General features: G+C 44.9%; 1 protein-coding gene across 1 annotated transcript in view; it reads left to right on the forward strand.

Moving 5' to 3' along the window:
- The first annotated feature begins 1573 nt into the window (after positions 1 to 1573).
- The window catches only part of ZNRF3 (zinc and ring finger 3), a 191246-nt gene continuing 177128 nt past the window's right edge, over positions 1574 to 15691 (forward strand). The window contains exon 1 of the mRNA XM_027577010.2: positions 1574 to 1622. The gene's annotated coding sequence lies outside the window, so the exon portion shown is untranslated. The remainder of the gene's footprint in view (positions 1623 to 15691) is intronic.

The raw sequence follows: 15691 nt of genomic DNA on the forward strand, positions 1-15691 counted from the left end.
AAATAAAATCTTAAAATATATATATATATATAAAAAAAGAATGTTTCTTAAAAAAAAAAGATCTGAAACTAACACAAAATAGACAGTCAACCTTTAACATCTGCTAATATGCTCAAAACTAAGTGTATGAGAAAATCCTTCTGAATTTCCGTGTACTTATTTTAACTCTCCTGGGATATCCCTTGCTTCTCCCCTCCCCTTATCCTCAGCACTCTTGAAGATGTCCTTAATATTTCTCATTTAACCAACAACTCTTCTTTCAAACTGGAGGCAGGTCATAGGGTCATAGTAACATTCCAGCCTCGCAACTAGCTCTCCCTCATGGTCCACAATTCCAGGTCTCTGAGCTCTGACTTCAGCTACGACCCTTGCCAAAAAGATCAAAATGGAAACTGCTAGTCAGAATTTCCTCTCCTTCCCTGAATGTCTTTCTTTTTTTCTTCTTCTTCTTTTTTTGATTGAGGCCCATCTTTATTGGAAGGAAATACTTTATACATGATTTCTTTCTTTCTTTTTTTCCCTTCCCTGAATTTCTGATTCTACTACGGCAGTGGGTGTGAATGACATCCTACCCCCAGGGTGTTAAAATATATATATTTGAAAACCTAAAAACAAAACAAAAAACTCCAAAAAACTGGAGGCAGGAATATGAGAGAGAGAACATGGGGGAGCATTTCTCACCACCCCATCCAAACCCTTGCTGGGCTTTAAATTCTATAGTCACTCCCTCTCCCAGTCCCTGCTCTGCCTCTTCCTCTAAAGCAGCCAGAAGGGACTTGGGGGTGACTTTCATCACTCTCCCTTTGAGTCCTAGAGAGAGGCTAACTCTTGGGGTCAGGAGTTGGCATGGGAGCTCAGGTCTCCTGAGACTATAGCCTGCCTCCTGGCTTTGCACAGCGAGGTAGCTGACCTTTTCTATTTCATCCCGCTTTTTTCTCTGTGCCCCACTTGGCTTGGCAACCATAAATCATCACTGCTTCCTCCTTGGCATTTCTTAAATGTGTCCTGCTTAAATGAAAAGGTCAAGAGAGCAAGGCCCCGTGGACTTTGAAACGTTCAGCTTGCCTCTGGCCTCGGCCACTGGCTGGACAGGTCCCGCGGGCTCTCCTGGGAGAGTGGGCAGCTGATGAAATCCGCAATCCGGAGGACACCCTCACCCCCGCCTTCCCCCTCTCTTCCCGAAAGTGCCCTTGTTTGTGTATCCGGGTTCCAGAACAGGAACCTCTTGTTGGAAATCGATCAGGGGAGGTAACGTTACTGATTGAGTGGATTTGCTTGGAGCTGTAGGTAGCCGCCTCCCTGAGAAAGAACCTGCTTTTACTGATTAAAATCTCCTTTGTTTGTTCACTTTCTACTTCTAAAAGTTCTTAGAACCTTTTCCAGGAAGAAGCCAGGTGATAGGAAACCAGAGTCGCTACGGACATCAAGCCTTGTTTGTGTCCTCCTTACGCTAAAGCTCCTTTTATTTCAAGGAAACCAGCTCGAGGATGTGCGGAATAAGCCAATAGTAGGACCGACTGCTGATGAGCATGGGGTTCTGTGCCAGGCACTGGCATCCCTTCTGTCTTTCAATCCTGCGGGGCAGGAACTGGCTCCGTTTCTCAGAGGAGGAACGTTGAGAGGTAAGGCCCAAGGTCACGCCATTCGTCGGTGGGAGAACTGAGATTTGAACCCAGATCCCTGCGATACTGCCCGATTCCTGGAGGTTGCACAGGCCTGGCTCACTGCTTGGAGGCCGTGAGGCTTCCGAGGTGACCCCCACTTTCGGTGATGTACATTTTAGTAGATAGAAACTGAAAACTGAAGTCAAGATGTCTGAAACCAGCAAAAGAACGTTCCTTTCTGTCTCTGTTGCCATTCCTTGGTTGGGGAGTAGACTGGTGGGGCCAAGGTTAACATTTACTGTGCAAACAACAGCCTAGGAGCCAGGCAGAGCCCACGCCTATCGGGGTAAATAGCCCCGGGAGGCCCAGGCAGGGCATGCCAGGGCCCCGGTGAGGCCTTGCTTGGAGAGACAACAAGGAGAATGTACCCAGGGGCCAGAAGCCGGGAGCCCAGAGCCCTGGTCCTGGGGCTGCCATTATTACTATTTTTTTTTTTTAAGATTTTATTTATTTGTCAGAGAGCGCAAGCAGGGGGAGTGACAGGCAGAGGGAGAGGGAGAAGCAGTCTCCCCACTGAGCTGGGAGCCTGATGCAGGACTAGATCCCAGGACCCTGGAATCATGACCTGAGCTGAAGGCAGATGCTTAACCGACTGAGCCACCCAGGCGCCCCATGGTGCTGCCATTATTAACACATGTGCTTCTCTGTTCCTCCTCTTGAGGTAGAAGAACTCAGCTTGATGAGGTCGAGGTCCAGGTCTGGCTGTAGGGATCAGTCTGACCGGGGCAGTGCGGCCCAGCAGTTGGGCAGGGGGAGGGTAGAATCCAGTTACAAACTCTGTGACTCTAGACAAGTCCTTAACTTTCCAGAGACTCTGTTTTCCTATCATGCATCTAAGAATCACAGTAGAACCCACGCCATAGGGTTGTCAAGACATTAAGTTAGAATGCTCAGCAGAATTCTAGAATATAGTGTCATGGCCACAAGGGTCCTTTCTTTTGATTTTGTTTTGGTGGGGAAATTGAAATTCAATTAAAGCAAATTTAACAAATTAGAAGGAGGAGGAGGAAGAGAAGGGGAGGAGAAGAAGAAGTTAGAAATTATAGTTAAATAGGGGTCCTGGAATTGAGCCCCTTGTTGGGCTCCTTGCTCAGTGGGGAGTCTGCTTCTCTCCCTCCCTTTGCTCCTCCCCCCTGCTCATGCTCTTTCTCTCTCTCTCAAATAAATTTTTTTTAAAAGATTTTATTTATCTGTCAGAGAGAGAAAGAACACAAGCAGGGGGAACAGCAGGCAGAGGGAGAAGCAGACTCCCCGCTGAGCAAGGAGCCCAATGCGGGACTCGATCCCAGGACCCTGGGATCATGACCTGAGCCGAAGGCAGACGCTTAACCAACTGAGCCACCCAGGCGTCCCTCTCTCAAGTAAATTTTAAAAAACTCTTGAAAGTTATAGCTAACATCTTATAGTTAAAGCTTAGTTCCATGCTCCTACATAGGAAACAGCATATTGGGAATTATTAGTGATTCTCTAATTCTGCCAATATTCACTGAATGCTTGGCAGAGGTGAGGCTTTTCACTTGTTCTGTGGATCATAAAAAGATATTTGCACATGGACCTTTTCCCAAAGAACCCCCAGTCCGGGAGGAGACACACAAAAATGACTATGGCAGAGAAGTACCAGTGTCATACAGGGATCAGGAATCTGCTCTGATGCTTCAGGAAATTCTCCGGAGGCCCAGACACAGCAAGACTCCTGGGAGAATGTGGACTTTGGGGTCCATGTATAGCATATTTTGAGTCCCAACTTTGACACCGATCTGCTGGATGATCTTGGACAATTGACATCACTTTTCTGAGCGATTTCCTCCTCTTGTGATGATTAATTTTGAGTCAACTTAGCTAAACTATAATACCCAGGAATTCTATTAAACAGTAATCCAGGTGTTGCTATGGAGGTATTTTGTAGACAGTTAACATCTACGAAAGGAGATCGTCTGAGTGAGCCTCATCCAATCAGTGAAGGGCCTTAAGAGCAAAACTAAGGTATCTCTGAAGTAGAAGAAATTTCACCTATGGATTATGGCGTTGACTCCTGCCCCAAGTTTCCAGCCTGCCAGTCTGTGCCAAAAATTTCAAACATGCCAGCCCCACAATCATATAAACTAATTCCCTGAGATAAATCACATATATGTAGATCATATATCATATATGTAGAGGGTATATATGATATGTGATTATGTCATATATATACACATATGCTATATGAGATATATATATCATAATCACATATCTACGATATATGTAAAAATGTCCTACTGGTTCTGTTTCTCTGATAGTAGGCAAACAGAAATGTTACTTCTCTTTCCCTTCCTTGACTGTCCCCAGCATTAGATAATGTCCCTTGCTCCTCTCAGTTCCCCAGCACCTCATCATGAAGGCACAGAACTTGGAGCTGGAAGGGCCCCTAAGGGCTGTGTAGTTCACTCTCCTCTGTGTGTAGGTGAAGATCTTCAGATGGAGAAGTCAAACCATTTGTCCCAGGTCTCAAAGATGATATTGGAGGCATGGGGCTAACATTTAGGGCTACCTGGCAGGGTTGGCATAGAGTGAGGCAAGAGAAGCATTTGCCTAGGGTATAAAATTTAAGGAGGTGCCCCAAAAGTCAGTAATCAAGATGAAAAATATTTTGATGCAATATTTTTAAAAATCTAAAAATGCAAAAAATCTCTGATACACAAAGTATCACATTTTTATTTATTTTTTATTTTATTTATTTATTTTTTAAGATTTTATTTATTTATTTGAGAGAGAGAGAATGAGAGACAGAGAGCACGAGAGGGAAGAGGGTCAGAGGGAGAAGCAGACTCCCTGCTGAGCAGGGAGCCTGATGTGGGACTCGATCCCGGGACTCCAGGATCATGACCTGAGCCAAAGGCAGTCGCTTAACCAACTGAGCCACCCAGGTGCCAAAGTATCACATTTTTTAAAGCTTTTTTAAAAGATTTTATTTATTTGAGAGAGAGAGAGAGCATGAGCAGTGGGGAGCGGCAGAGGGAGAGGGAGAAGCAGACTCCCTGCTGAGCAGGGAGCCTGACACGGGGTTCTATCCCAGGACCCTGGGATCATGACCTCAGCTGAAAGGCAGACCCTTAACTGACTGAGCCACCCAGGCGCCCTCACATTTTTCTTTTTTTTTTAAGTAAGTTCCATGCCCAATGTGGGGCTTGAACTCATGACCCTGAGATTAAGAGTCACATGCTCTACCAACTGAGCCAGCCAAGCATCCCACAAATTATCATATTTTTAAATAATGAAGGATCATTACTGTTGGATTTTCCTTTTGCTGTAGGAGCTGACATGTCTGGCACTGTACGGTTGCCCATGTCTTGTGGCATCTCTGCATTAGACACGGCATCACATGCTACCCATGGCGTTCGATATAACCCTGCGTGTGGTTTCCTCTGCCTGTCAAGACCTCTCATAGGTGGCCAATTGCCCTGGTGTGTCCAGGACTGAGAAGTTTCCCAGAACTGCTAAATGTCCCAGGATGTTTAGTGGGATATATTGATAGTCATAGCAAACCAGGATGGTTGGTTGTCCTATCAGAGAAGGAAGCAGGGACCAGATCGTATGCACTTTTGTGCCCCTGAGCCACTTGGTTACACCGAGTAATTATTATCGATCAAATTTGCCCTTTCTGGCTGAGTACTTGGGAGGCACTCCCTAATCAGCTGCTTATCTGAGGCACAGAAAGGTTTAATAGCGACTTGGCCAGGACCCACTGGCAAATCCCTGGTGCTCCAGCCCCAAGCCTGTTGGCCTCCCCAGTGTCCTGCCTGCAGCTGCCCATCCAGAACCATCCTCTGAGATTCCGGAGATAGGAATCTATCTTGTGTAACCAATAAAGGCTTATTTGCCTAAAATCTGCGCGAGAAGCTGGGCTTCCCCCCACCCCCACTCTTTTTCTTAACGAGCAAAAACTCTGCCTTTCGAAACTTTCTGTGCCTTAGACAACAAGTGGGCATTTTGCTCCAAGGATCATTATATCGGGCCTTCAGCTAAGGACAGACATAGGAACATTCTAGGCAGGCCGCTTAACAGGGCTAGCTCTGTCACATGGACCAAGACTCCTGACTGTTTTGGCTCTGAGTGTCCTCAATGACTAACTGAAAGCCTTGGACTCATTGTTCTGGGACATAGCAGGGTGCTTCTGTGAACATCAGTATCGTCATCTATAAAGCTGGCATCATACCTTTTATGGTATTTCTGAGGATTAAGTAAGGTAATGTATAGAAACCCCTTTGCATGGTCCCTTGTGGGAGGTCATTTATTTGTTTTCCTTCTCTCTAGTTCTCCTCTGAGTTTAAAATGCAGTAATTTTCTGATTCCACTTTTATAGTTGGTAGGAAAGATAATTCACTCATTTATCCATTCCTTTATTCCAAAATGTCTTATTGTTCACCTACTGTGTGCCAAGCATAACCCTAGGTATTAGGTGCTAAGGATATGGTGGTGAGCAAGGGCCCACTTATAAAACATCAGAAATTATCTAAAAATCCCCTGCAATGCAAGAAAAGACTACCCAAAAAACTCCACAAAAACCCAATAGTAAAGTGTACCCATAAGTCAGAAATCATCCCTATTGACTGTTTCAAATGAATTCTGAGTATATGCTACTTAGCAGGTGGTCACCGTTCTCCCCAGCGGCTGCTATTCTTGTATTTAAAACACCTGCTGCTGTTTGCAGGTTGCTAACATTTACTTTGGTCTTTATGTCAATGCCATTTGCAGAAGGAGCCAGCTGTGGGGCTTTTCTCTTTCAACATTGCCACTGAATTGTGCTTTGTCCGTAGGAAAATAAACACTGCTTGCATAGATAGGACCGCCGAAACCTTCAAGACTGACTTGAGCTGGGACCTTCTGCTCAAGATGATGAGTAGGCTTCGTCTTCATGGTGTGAGAAATGTCCTTCGTGGCTTAATCATCAGGCTTAATTTTACTTTACCTACTGTTGTTTTTGTCTTCCTCCCTTTTTTTGGAGCCCTTTTTTTTTTGTAATTCCTCTCTACTTGTGGGATTTTACCAGACAGTTGAGAACTGATGAGCCATAGATAGTAAAGTTTAGACAGAAAGCCGACTAGTGGTTGCCAAGCGCTGGGGGGTGGGGAAAAACCAGAGTGACTACTGAAAGGCGATGGGGTCTTCTCTTGGGGGAGCGATGAAAATGTTTTGGAACCAGATAGAGGTGGCTGTTTCACAACGTTGTGAATGTACTAAATGCCACCGAATTGTAGACTTTAGGCTATGTGAATTTCACCTAAATAAGAAACAAACAAAACAATACGTTAAGTGAAAGGAGCCAGATACAAAAGAGTATAATCGGTATGAATCTGTTTATATGAAATTCAAGAACAGGTTAAACTAATCTATGGTGATAGAAATCAGAAAAATGGTTGCCATGGGGGTGGGGAGGAAAGAAGCCCAAGGGAAATTTCTGGGGTGTTGAAAATATTCTCCATCTTGTTTTGGGCACTGGTTACAGAGTATATACAATTGTCCTATAGTGTCAAATTGTAAGTAAAGATCTGTGCATTTTTTTAAAGATTTTAATTAATTTATTTATTTAGAGAGTGAGAGAGCAGGGGGAGGGGCAGAGGGGAAGAGAGAGAGAATCTCAAGCAGATTCCCCACTGAGCGTGGAGCCTGACCCTGGGCTGGATCTCATGACTCTGAGATCATAACCTGAGCCGAAATCAAGAGTCGGATGCTTAACAGACTGATCCACCCCGGTGCCCCAAGATCTGTGCATTTTATTGATTTAATTCTACCTCATTTAAAAAATAAAAATGGAAAAAAAATTTTAAGTTGAAAAAGGAAAGGAAAGGTGAATATCCTAGGAGGAAAAAAAAGGCAAAGGATCTGGCAGTATCCGATTCAAGTTCCCCTGGAGCTGATTCATCCATTTTTATTTTTTTATTTTTTAATTAATTGATTAATTTTTATTATTTATTTGTCAGAGAGAGAGAGAGAGAGAGCACAAGAAGGGGGGGGCAGCAGGCAGAGGGAGAAGCAGGCTCCCTGCTGAGCAAGAAGCCTGATGTGGGACTCGATCCCAGGACCCTGGGATCATGACCTAAACCGAAGGCAGATGCTTAACTGACTAAGCCACCCAAGCGTTCCCTATTTTTATTTTTATTTATTTATTTATTTATTTAAAGATTTTATTTATTTATCTGACAGAGAGACACAGCGAGAGAGGGAACAGAAGCAGGGGGAGTAGAAGAGGGAGAAGCAGGCTTCCCGCTGAGCAGGGAGCCCGATGTGGGGCTCAATCCCAGGACCCTGGGATCATGACCCGAACCGAAGGCAGGTGCCTAACAACTGAGCCACCCAGGTGCCCCTTGTTCCCCATTTTTAAATGTATCACTCTGAAGAACTATCTTCTGGTACTTCACTGTTTGTTTGTTTTACATAATTTTATTTCTGATAACTTCATGTACTTTGGGCTAAAGGAGCCTGGTCTCAAGCCATGACCATGTGTTGTCATGCCTTGGTTTGGCAGTCAGATGCTCTGGATTTGCTTCCTACCTGGTTAGACTCTTGCCTTATCTATCTGCCTTGGCCGCTTGGTAGTTGTGTGACTTTGGGCAAGTTGCTTAACCTCTCAAGGCATGACTTCCGCCTGGGGTAAAAGCAGGGATGACATCCCCCTAGCAGTGCTGTTGTGAGGGCGGACGGAGACAGTGTCCAGGGCCTAGCACAGAAAAGGGAGAGCATGGCTGGGTGAGTGGGGTTGCCGGGTAAGATGCAGGATGTCCAGTTACATTTGAATTTCAAATAAACAACAAATGATTTTTAGTATACGATGGTTATGAATTGAATGCTTGTTCCCCACGTACCCCCCAAATTCATATGTTGAAGCCCTAACCCTCAGTGTGGCTGTATTTGGAGGAAGTAATTAAGGTGAAATGAGACCTAAGGGTGAGGCCCTGATCCAATAGAATTAGCGTCTTCATAAGAAGAGACACCAGAGAGTCCTCACTGTTCCCTCTGTGCCCCCCACGCCACGCACAAAGAGGTCATACAAACACACAATGAGAAAGTAGGTACATGCAAGCCAGGAGGAGAGCCCTCATCAGAAACTGAATTGGCTAGAACCTTGATCTTGGACTTCCCAGCCTCCAGACCTTTGAGAGCCTGCCAAACCCACTAATCAAATGTCAGGATGGAATAAAGAATTTCTTCAACAATTCGAGGACTCAAAAAATGTATCTTGCAAACCCACAGAATGGGAGAAAGCATTTGCAAATCTGTATCTGTTAAGGGACTTGTATTTAGACTATCTAAATGATTACAATTCAATAATAAAAGGACAAATAACCCAGTTAAAAATAGGTAAAGGATCTGAGTAAACGTTTCTCCAAAGAAGACATACAAGTGGCCAAAAAGCACATGAAAAGATGCTCAGCATCATTAGTCATTAGGGAAATGCAAATCAAAAGCACAATGAGAAACCACTTCACACCCACTAGGCTAGAGTAAAAAAGACATAATCACAAGTGTTGATGAGGATAGAAATTGGAACCAACCCTCACAACACTGCTAATAGGTGCAGTGTTTAAAACGGTGCAGCTGCTTTGGAAAACAGCCTGACAGTTTTTCAAACCAAGAAACATAGAGTTACCATATGACCCAGCAGTTCTACTCCTAGGTATATACCCAAGAGAAATGAAAACATGTCTGCACAAAAACTTGTACATAAATTTTCTTTCTTTTTTTTCTTTTTAAAGATTCTATTTTAGGGACGCCTGGGTGGCTTAGTCGGTGGTGAAGCATGAGATGCTTGATCTCGAGGTTGTGAGTTCAAGCCTCACATTGGGTAGAGATTATTTAAAAATAAGTGTTAAAAAAAAACGGAGATGACGTAACTGGAAGTAATAGCAAAGAAGTTGTCTCTGAGGGTTAAGATTGGGGAGACGGGAGAGAGAGGATAGAGAACCTGGATTTTGTTGTAAGCCTTTTAATGATTTTATTTATTTATTTAATTAAGAAAGAGAGAGAGTGCGTGCATGCGTCAGTGGGAGGAGGGGCAGAAGGAGAGGGAGAGAGTATCCCAAGCGGACTCTAGGCTGATCATGGTGCCCGACGTGGGTCTCAACTCAGGGCTCAATCTCACAACCCTGAGATCCTAAACTGAAGTAAAATCAAGAGTCAGTCGCCTAACCAACTGAGCCACCAAGGTGCCCCTGTTGTAAGCCATTTAAATCTGCCTTGACTAAAAACAAAACAAGCTATATGCACAGGTTTTTAAATATATTTGAACTAAGCTCTACATCCCACGTGGGATCGAATTCACAACCCTAAGATCAGGAGTCGTGTGCCCTAGGGAGCCAGCTTGGTGCCCCTTAAATATATTTTTAAAAATGGAACCCTGGAACCTATTGAACTCTTTTACATGCCCATTTGCTATTCAGGAAACATGGGGTTAATTTTAGAGCTCAGAGCACCTAGAGGGAGGAGACAACCGGGAGAACTGGAAGAGAGCTGTCCTAGCAGAGGACATTCTCCTCTACCTTCCCAGCTATGTCTAATGCCTGGGGCCTCTTTTCTGCGGTTATGGATTCCAGTGGCAACCCCCCAGAACACTCTTGTTCTCCAACCCTTTTATTTCTGGGAATCTTTACAGCACTGCTTCCCAAACTTGTTGGCCCAACTTGCTTGCTCTCAGGTGCCCAGCTTTGGTTTCCCATCAGATTCTTGCCCACTTATTTTCCTGAACTTGACGCTTGGGACTCTCCCTGGTTTTCTTCACCCAGGCTCAGGTTCTAATTCCTCTAATTCCTCCACCCCGCACAGCTACAGGCCACCCCACCCTCAGCCCAACCCCTGGAGCCCTGGCCTGGGCAGAACCCAGGATCCACATACACAACCGAGAGGAAATGTCATGCTGAGAGAATTGCCACACGTGTCTGTTGTCTCAGGCTCCTCACTGGTGACTTGGGAGAAATTATTCCAATTGTGAAGATTCAAGATGTCTAGCAGTAAGAACCGTGACTGGCCCAGAGTAGGCTTGAGGAGATTCTTAGGCAAAGAAACACCAAGGTAGAATTTCGAACAATGCCAAGAAACAGCAGCGGACGGCGGTTGAGGGCAGCAGGAGTGAGTGAAGATTTCTGGAAGCAAAAACCAAGCAGAGAGTTTTGGATTTCAAGAGTTCTGAAGGAAAAAAACACAACAAAACAAAACACGGCTGTGTCATAACTGGATGGTCTTCTATGCCCATCCCTGGGGCCCTGACGCTTCTGGCCACAGCCAGAGACATGGACACTCACCATCTTTTTTTAAATTTATTAGAGAGAAAGAGACAGCGAGAGAGGGAACACAAGCAGGGGGAGTGGGAGAGGGAGAAGCAGGCTCCCCACTGAGCAGGGAGCCTGATGTGGGGCTTGATCCCAGGACTCCAGGATCATGACCTGAGCCTAAGGCAGATACTTAATGACTGAGCCACCCAGGCGCCCCCGGACACTCACCAACTTTAAGTGCAAAACAAAAGACTATATTCACCCAGGATTCCTCCTCTGCCTTGCTCTCCCTTCCATTTCAAAACATCTCCAGTCCCCTGTGGCAGGTCTGAGCTTTTTCGTGAACTTCAAATTGTGCCTTGACCTGCAATGGCTGCAAGACTTTTTGCTTTACTTTCTCTAGAACCGACTTCCCATACGTTTGTACCCTCCTGACGTCCAACTATTTAAGAATTGATGTATTTCCCTGGGGAAATTCCTACTGACTCTGAGCTTCCTCGATTTCATGACTCTTTTATCAACATCTTCTCATTTCACTATCAATTAAAAAAAATAACTTCTAAATACAATGTGCATGACTGTATTTAACTTTTGCAGGCACTTTAGCTTGTTTATTTCCAGAAACGCTGCTCGGAGGGCTGGGAATCTTTCAACCACATTAAGATATTTGACTTGGATCCGTTTTTCATGGGAAGCTGGTACTTTACTGATTCCAGACTTTCAGAATTCACAGTTCAGTAAGATTCTTTTTTAAAGGTGGTGGGGGGAAGGGTCCCCACGATAGGAACAATCGTCTGTTACCACCCAAAAAAGTAGGAAGGAAACACTCTCAGAATGTAGAATGGCCTTTTAAATTTAGTACATTAATCTTCTTTTTTTAAAAAATGCTCTACATTGTGCTTATTTTTCTCATTTCTCTGCTTTTTTGTGGTTTGGCCACTGGGAGCAAACCAGCTAAGGCGGGTGGAAATGGTGCCTCAAAGAGCTGCAGGGCCACCTAGTGGCCAAGATGCCCACATTGCACATGCAAGTGATGGCAGTCTTGTCAATAGCACCCCCCAAATGGTGAACTCAAACCTAGAGTTTTTGGCATAAGGATCAACCCTCGCTACTTTATGGAATTTTTGAAATTAATTTTATAAATGTTCCTACGGCCTTGGACTTCAAAGGATTGCCTCACGGTAAATCTGAAGACTGAGTTTCCAGCCATTGAATGGTGATTCTGAGCAGTGTTTCTTGAGTCAGACAGACCTGGGTTAGAATTTGCTGTCTGGGTGGCTTTGGGCAAGTTATTTAAACTCTCTGACCCTCAGTTTCCTCTTCTACAATGGAGACAGTAACAGTGGGCAGGCTTGTTCTGAAGATAAAGGGAAGCGTGCATGTCATGTATTGTTGGTTGTTCCTGACATGTAAATATTGCTATTGATTTGTTCAATGCTTATGGAAAGACGGTAGCCCAGGGAAGGGACAAAAACTCACCCACCCAAATAGGCCTACATAAAAGGCTTAATATGAGATTCCTGAGCAGTGTCTCAAAAATCCTTCACTTTTTCTCAATAATGTTTTAAAGGTTTGTTGGGGGTTTTTGTATAGAGATCACACACAGCTTTTTCTTTCTTTCTTTCTTTCTTTCTTTCTTTCATTCATTCTTTTTTTAAGATTTTATATTTAAATGATCTCTATGCCCAATGTGGGGCTTGAACTCACAACCTTGAGATCAAGAGTCACATGCTCCACCACTGAGCCAGCCAGGTGCCCCCATGCACAAATTTTTTCATATTGATTTCTAGATATTTTCATTTTTGATGCCATCATACAAGCACTTTTTTACATTTCATTTTTAAATTCTTTTTTCTTTTTTAAAGATTTTATTTATTTGAGAGAGAGAATGAGAGATAGAGAGCACGAGAGGGAAGAGGGTCAGAGGGAGAAGAAGACTCCCTGCTGAGCAGGGAGCCCGATGTGGGACTGGAGCCCGATGTGGGACTCGATCCCAGGACTCCAGGATCATGACCTGAGCCGAAGGCAGTCGCTTAACCAAGTGAGCCACCCAGGCGCCCCTACATTTCATTTTATAACCAGTGCTGTGTGTAGCAGTGTGTTTTTATCTTGATTGTGTCTAACAAACTTGCCAGAGTAACTTACTTATTCTGATACTTTATTTTTAGATTCATTTGGGCTTTCTCTGCACAATCATGTCACTATTGAATAATGGCAGTTTTACTTCTTTCTGTCCAAACTTTTCTTAATGATGGCCATTTTGCATGGCCTAGGGCCTTTAGGATGTTGGTGAATATTTGTGACCCAAGCAGGCATCTCTGTCTCATTCACCATCTCAGAAAGGGAGCTTTCTAACTTACCATCAACTATGTTTGCTGAGGGTTTTTAGTGGATCATATTTAATGAGATCACCTCTGCTTTCTAGACCTTTCAAAACAATGATTTCTATAGCTAATACTGGAGGTAATATATTTCCACCTCTTAACAGTGGTTATCAGGGGGTGCATGGCTGGCTCGGTCAGTAGAGCATGTGACTGACTCTTGATCTCAGAATTGTAAGTTCAAGCCCCACATTGGGTGTAGAGATTACTCAAAAAAGTAAAATCTACCAGGCGCCTCAAAAAAAGGCACCTTGGTGCCTCAGTCAGCTGAGCGTCTGACTCTTGATTTCGGCTCAGGTCATGATCTCAGGGTTATGAGATCAAGCCCTGTGTGGGGCTCTGTGCTGGCTGTGGAGCCTGCTTACGATTCTCTCTCGCCCCCCCTCTTAAAAAAAATAATAAAAATAAAATAAAGTCTTAAAAAAAACCAGGGGTTTTATCAGGATGAGGGTATGGGGAGAGGTTGTATGACGTTACGGGGAAGTTTTACTTTTTTTTTTTTTTTAAAGATTTCATTTATTTGACAGAGAGAGAGGTCACAAGTAGGTTAGAGGAGCAGGCAGAAGGAGAGGGAGAAGCAGGCTCTCCGCTGAGCAGAGAGCCTGATGCGGGGCTCAATTCCAGGACCCTGGGATCATGACCTGAGCCAAAGGCAGATACTTAATGACTGAGCCACCCAGGCGCCCTGGAAGTTTTACTTTCTAAGAGATAAATTACTTTAGCATCTGAATAATTTACAGTGAATGTGGATTTCTTTTGTCATCAGTAAAAAGAAAGCTGAAGGACAATTCAATTAATCCAGTAAAAGGTAACGAGCAGCACATAGTAAAATAGATGAATCCCAGATACAGCTTTGTAATGATCTGTCCAAGTGCATATTTTTCACTAATTTTTTCTATTCATCACGTCCTCAGTCACTGCTGAGACTCTTTCTTCGTAATTCACACTGAATTGCAGCATATACTGAGATTTGGTCTCTGTGGTTGGCTGCTCTTGGTGCCCTGCCCGGTCCTCTTCATAGGCCAGTGCACATACGTTCCAGCTTCTCTGGGTGTTGGCTGCTAAAAGCTCATGGCTCCATCCTTCTTTGGAGGATTCTCTTAGCTAATGGGAGCTGCCCTGCCAGGAGATGCCTGGGAGGTGACACACACAGCCAGTTCGGCCCCTGGCCAATGACTGACTAACAGGGTGGGGTATAAAGCCCAGCTCCCTGGCCTCAGGGCAGGACAAACTCCGCAGTGTAATAAATACCCCGGAGCTCCCTGTGGGATCGGGCTGCGGCTAGACCTCTCCTGAAAGCTCCTATTTACTTGGCTCCTTCCCCAGCTCTGTCCAGCTTCCCTTGCTTCTTTACAGGTTTCTCCCCTGGGCCCTTCATCTGTCAGTCCCTTGCAGGAGAATCCCCGCCTGCCTCACTCTCTGCTTCTGGGGAGCCCAAATTTAAGTCCGCAAGAGTGGGCTCCCTTTGTCCAAGGCCCACCTGTGCCCTTGGTGATTTGGGGAGGGGACACAGAGGGAGGCAGCCAGAGAAGAGCTGCAGGGGAGGATGTGGTTGAAGCAGGGGCTCCTATAGGAGGGGTCACAGGGCGCTAGGAAAGAATATGGCTGGGAGGGAATGTGGCATCTGAGGCTGTCTGTCCGACTTCAAAGCCTGGATTTGGAGCTCTGTGTGCCACTCTTCGCACTGCCTAGAAAGTTCCTACAGTTTTTGTTTTTGTTTTTGTTTTTAAGATTTTATTTATTTGACAGAGAGAGAGACAGCAAGAGAGGGAACACAAGCAGGGGGAGAAGCAGGCTTCCCACTGAGCAGAGAGCCTGATGCGGACCTTGATCCCAGGACCCTGGGATCCTGACCTGAGCCTAAGGCAGATGCTTAATGACTGAGCCACCCAGGCTCCCCAAAGTTCCTACAGTTTTAAGTTGCAACTTTTCTAAAAGCCGTAAGGGTGTGTGTGTGGGGAGGGGTGCCTGGCTGGCTTCATAGGGGGAGCATGCCACTCTTGGTCTCAGGGTTGTGAGTTTGAGCCCCACATCGGGTGTAGAGATGACTTAAATAAATATCCAAAAAAGTAAAAAAAAAAAAAAAAAGCTGTAAGAGGTGTCTTCCTTCATCGACGAAGCTTCTAAGGTGCTGCAAGACCAATATTTAGCACCCAGGCGGGCAGCAGCTCCGACAGGCTTCCACCGAGTCTGACAGGCTCCCTCTGACTCAGCCCAGATTCAGCAGATCCATGGTGAAGGGGTGGCACTGAGACAGCAGATTATTCAGATGGAAAAAAGAATTGGATCCCTATGTCACACAAGACCATAAATGAATTTCAGATGTATCAAAGCTGTCTAAATGGGAAAAAATGAGGGGCGCCTGGGTGGCTCAGTTGGTTAAGCGTCTGACTCTTGGTTTCGG

This window comes from Zalophus californianus, chromosome 14, assembly GCF_009762305.2.
Source record: "Zalophus californianus isolate mZalCal1 chromosome 14, mZalCal1.pri.v2, whole genome shotgun sequence".
NCBI lineage: Eukaryota > Metazoa > Chordata > Mammalia > Carnivora > Otariidae > Zalophus > Zalophus californianus.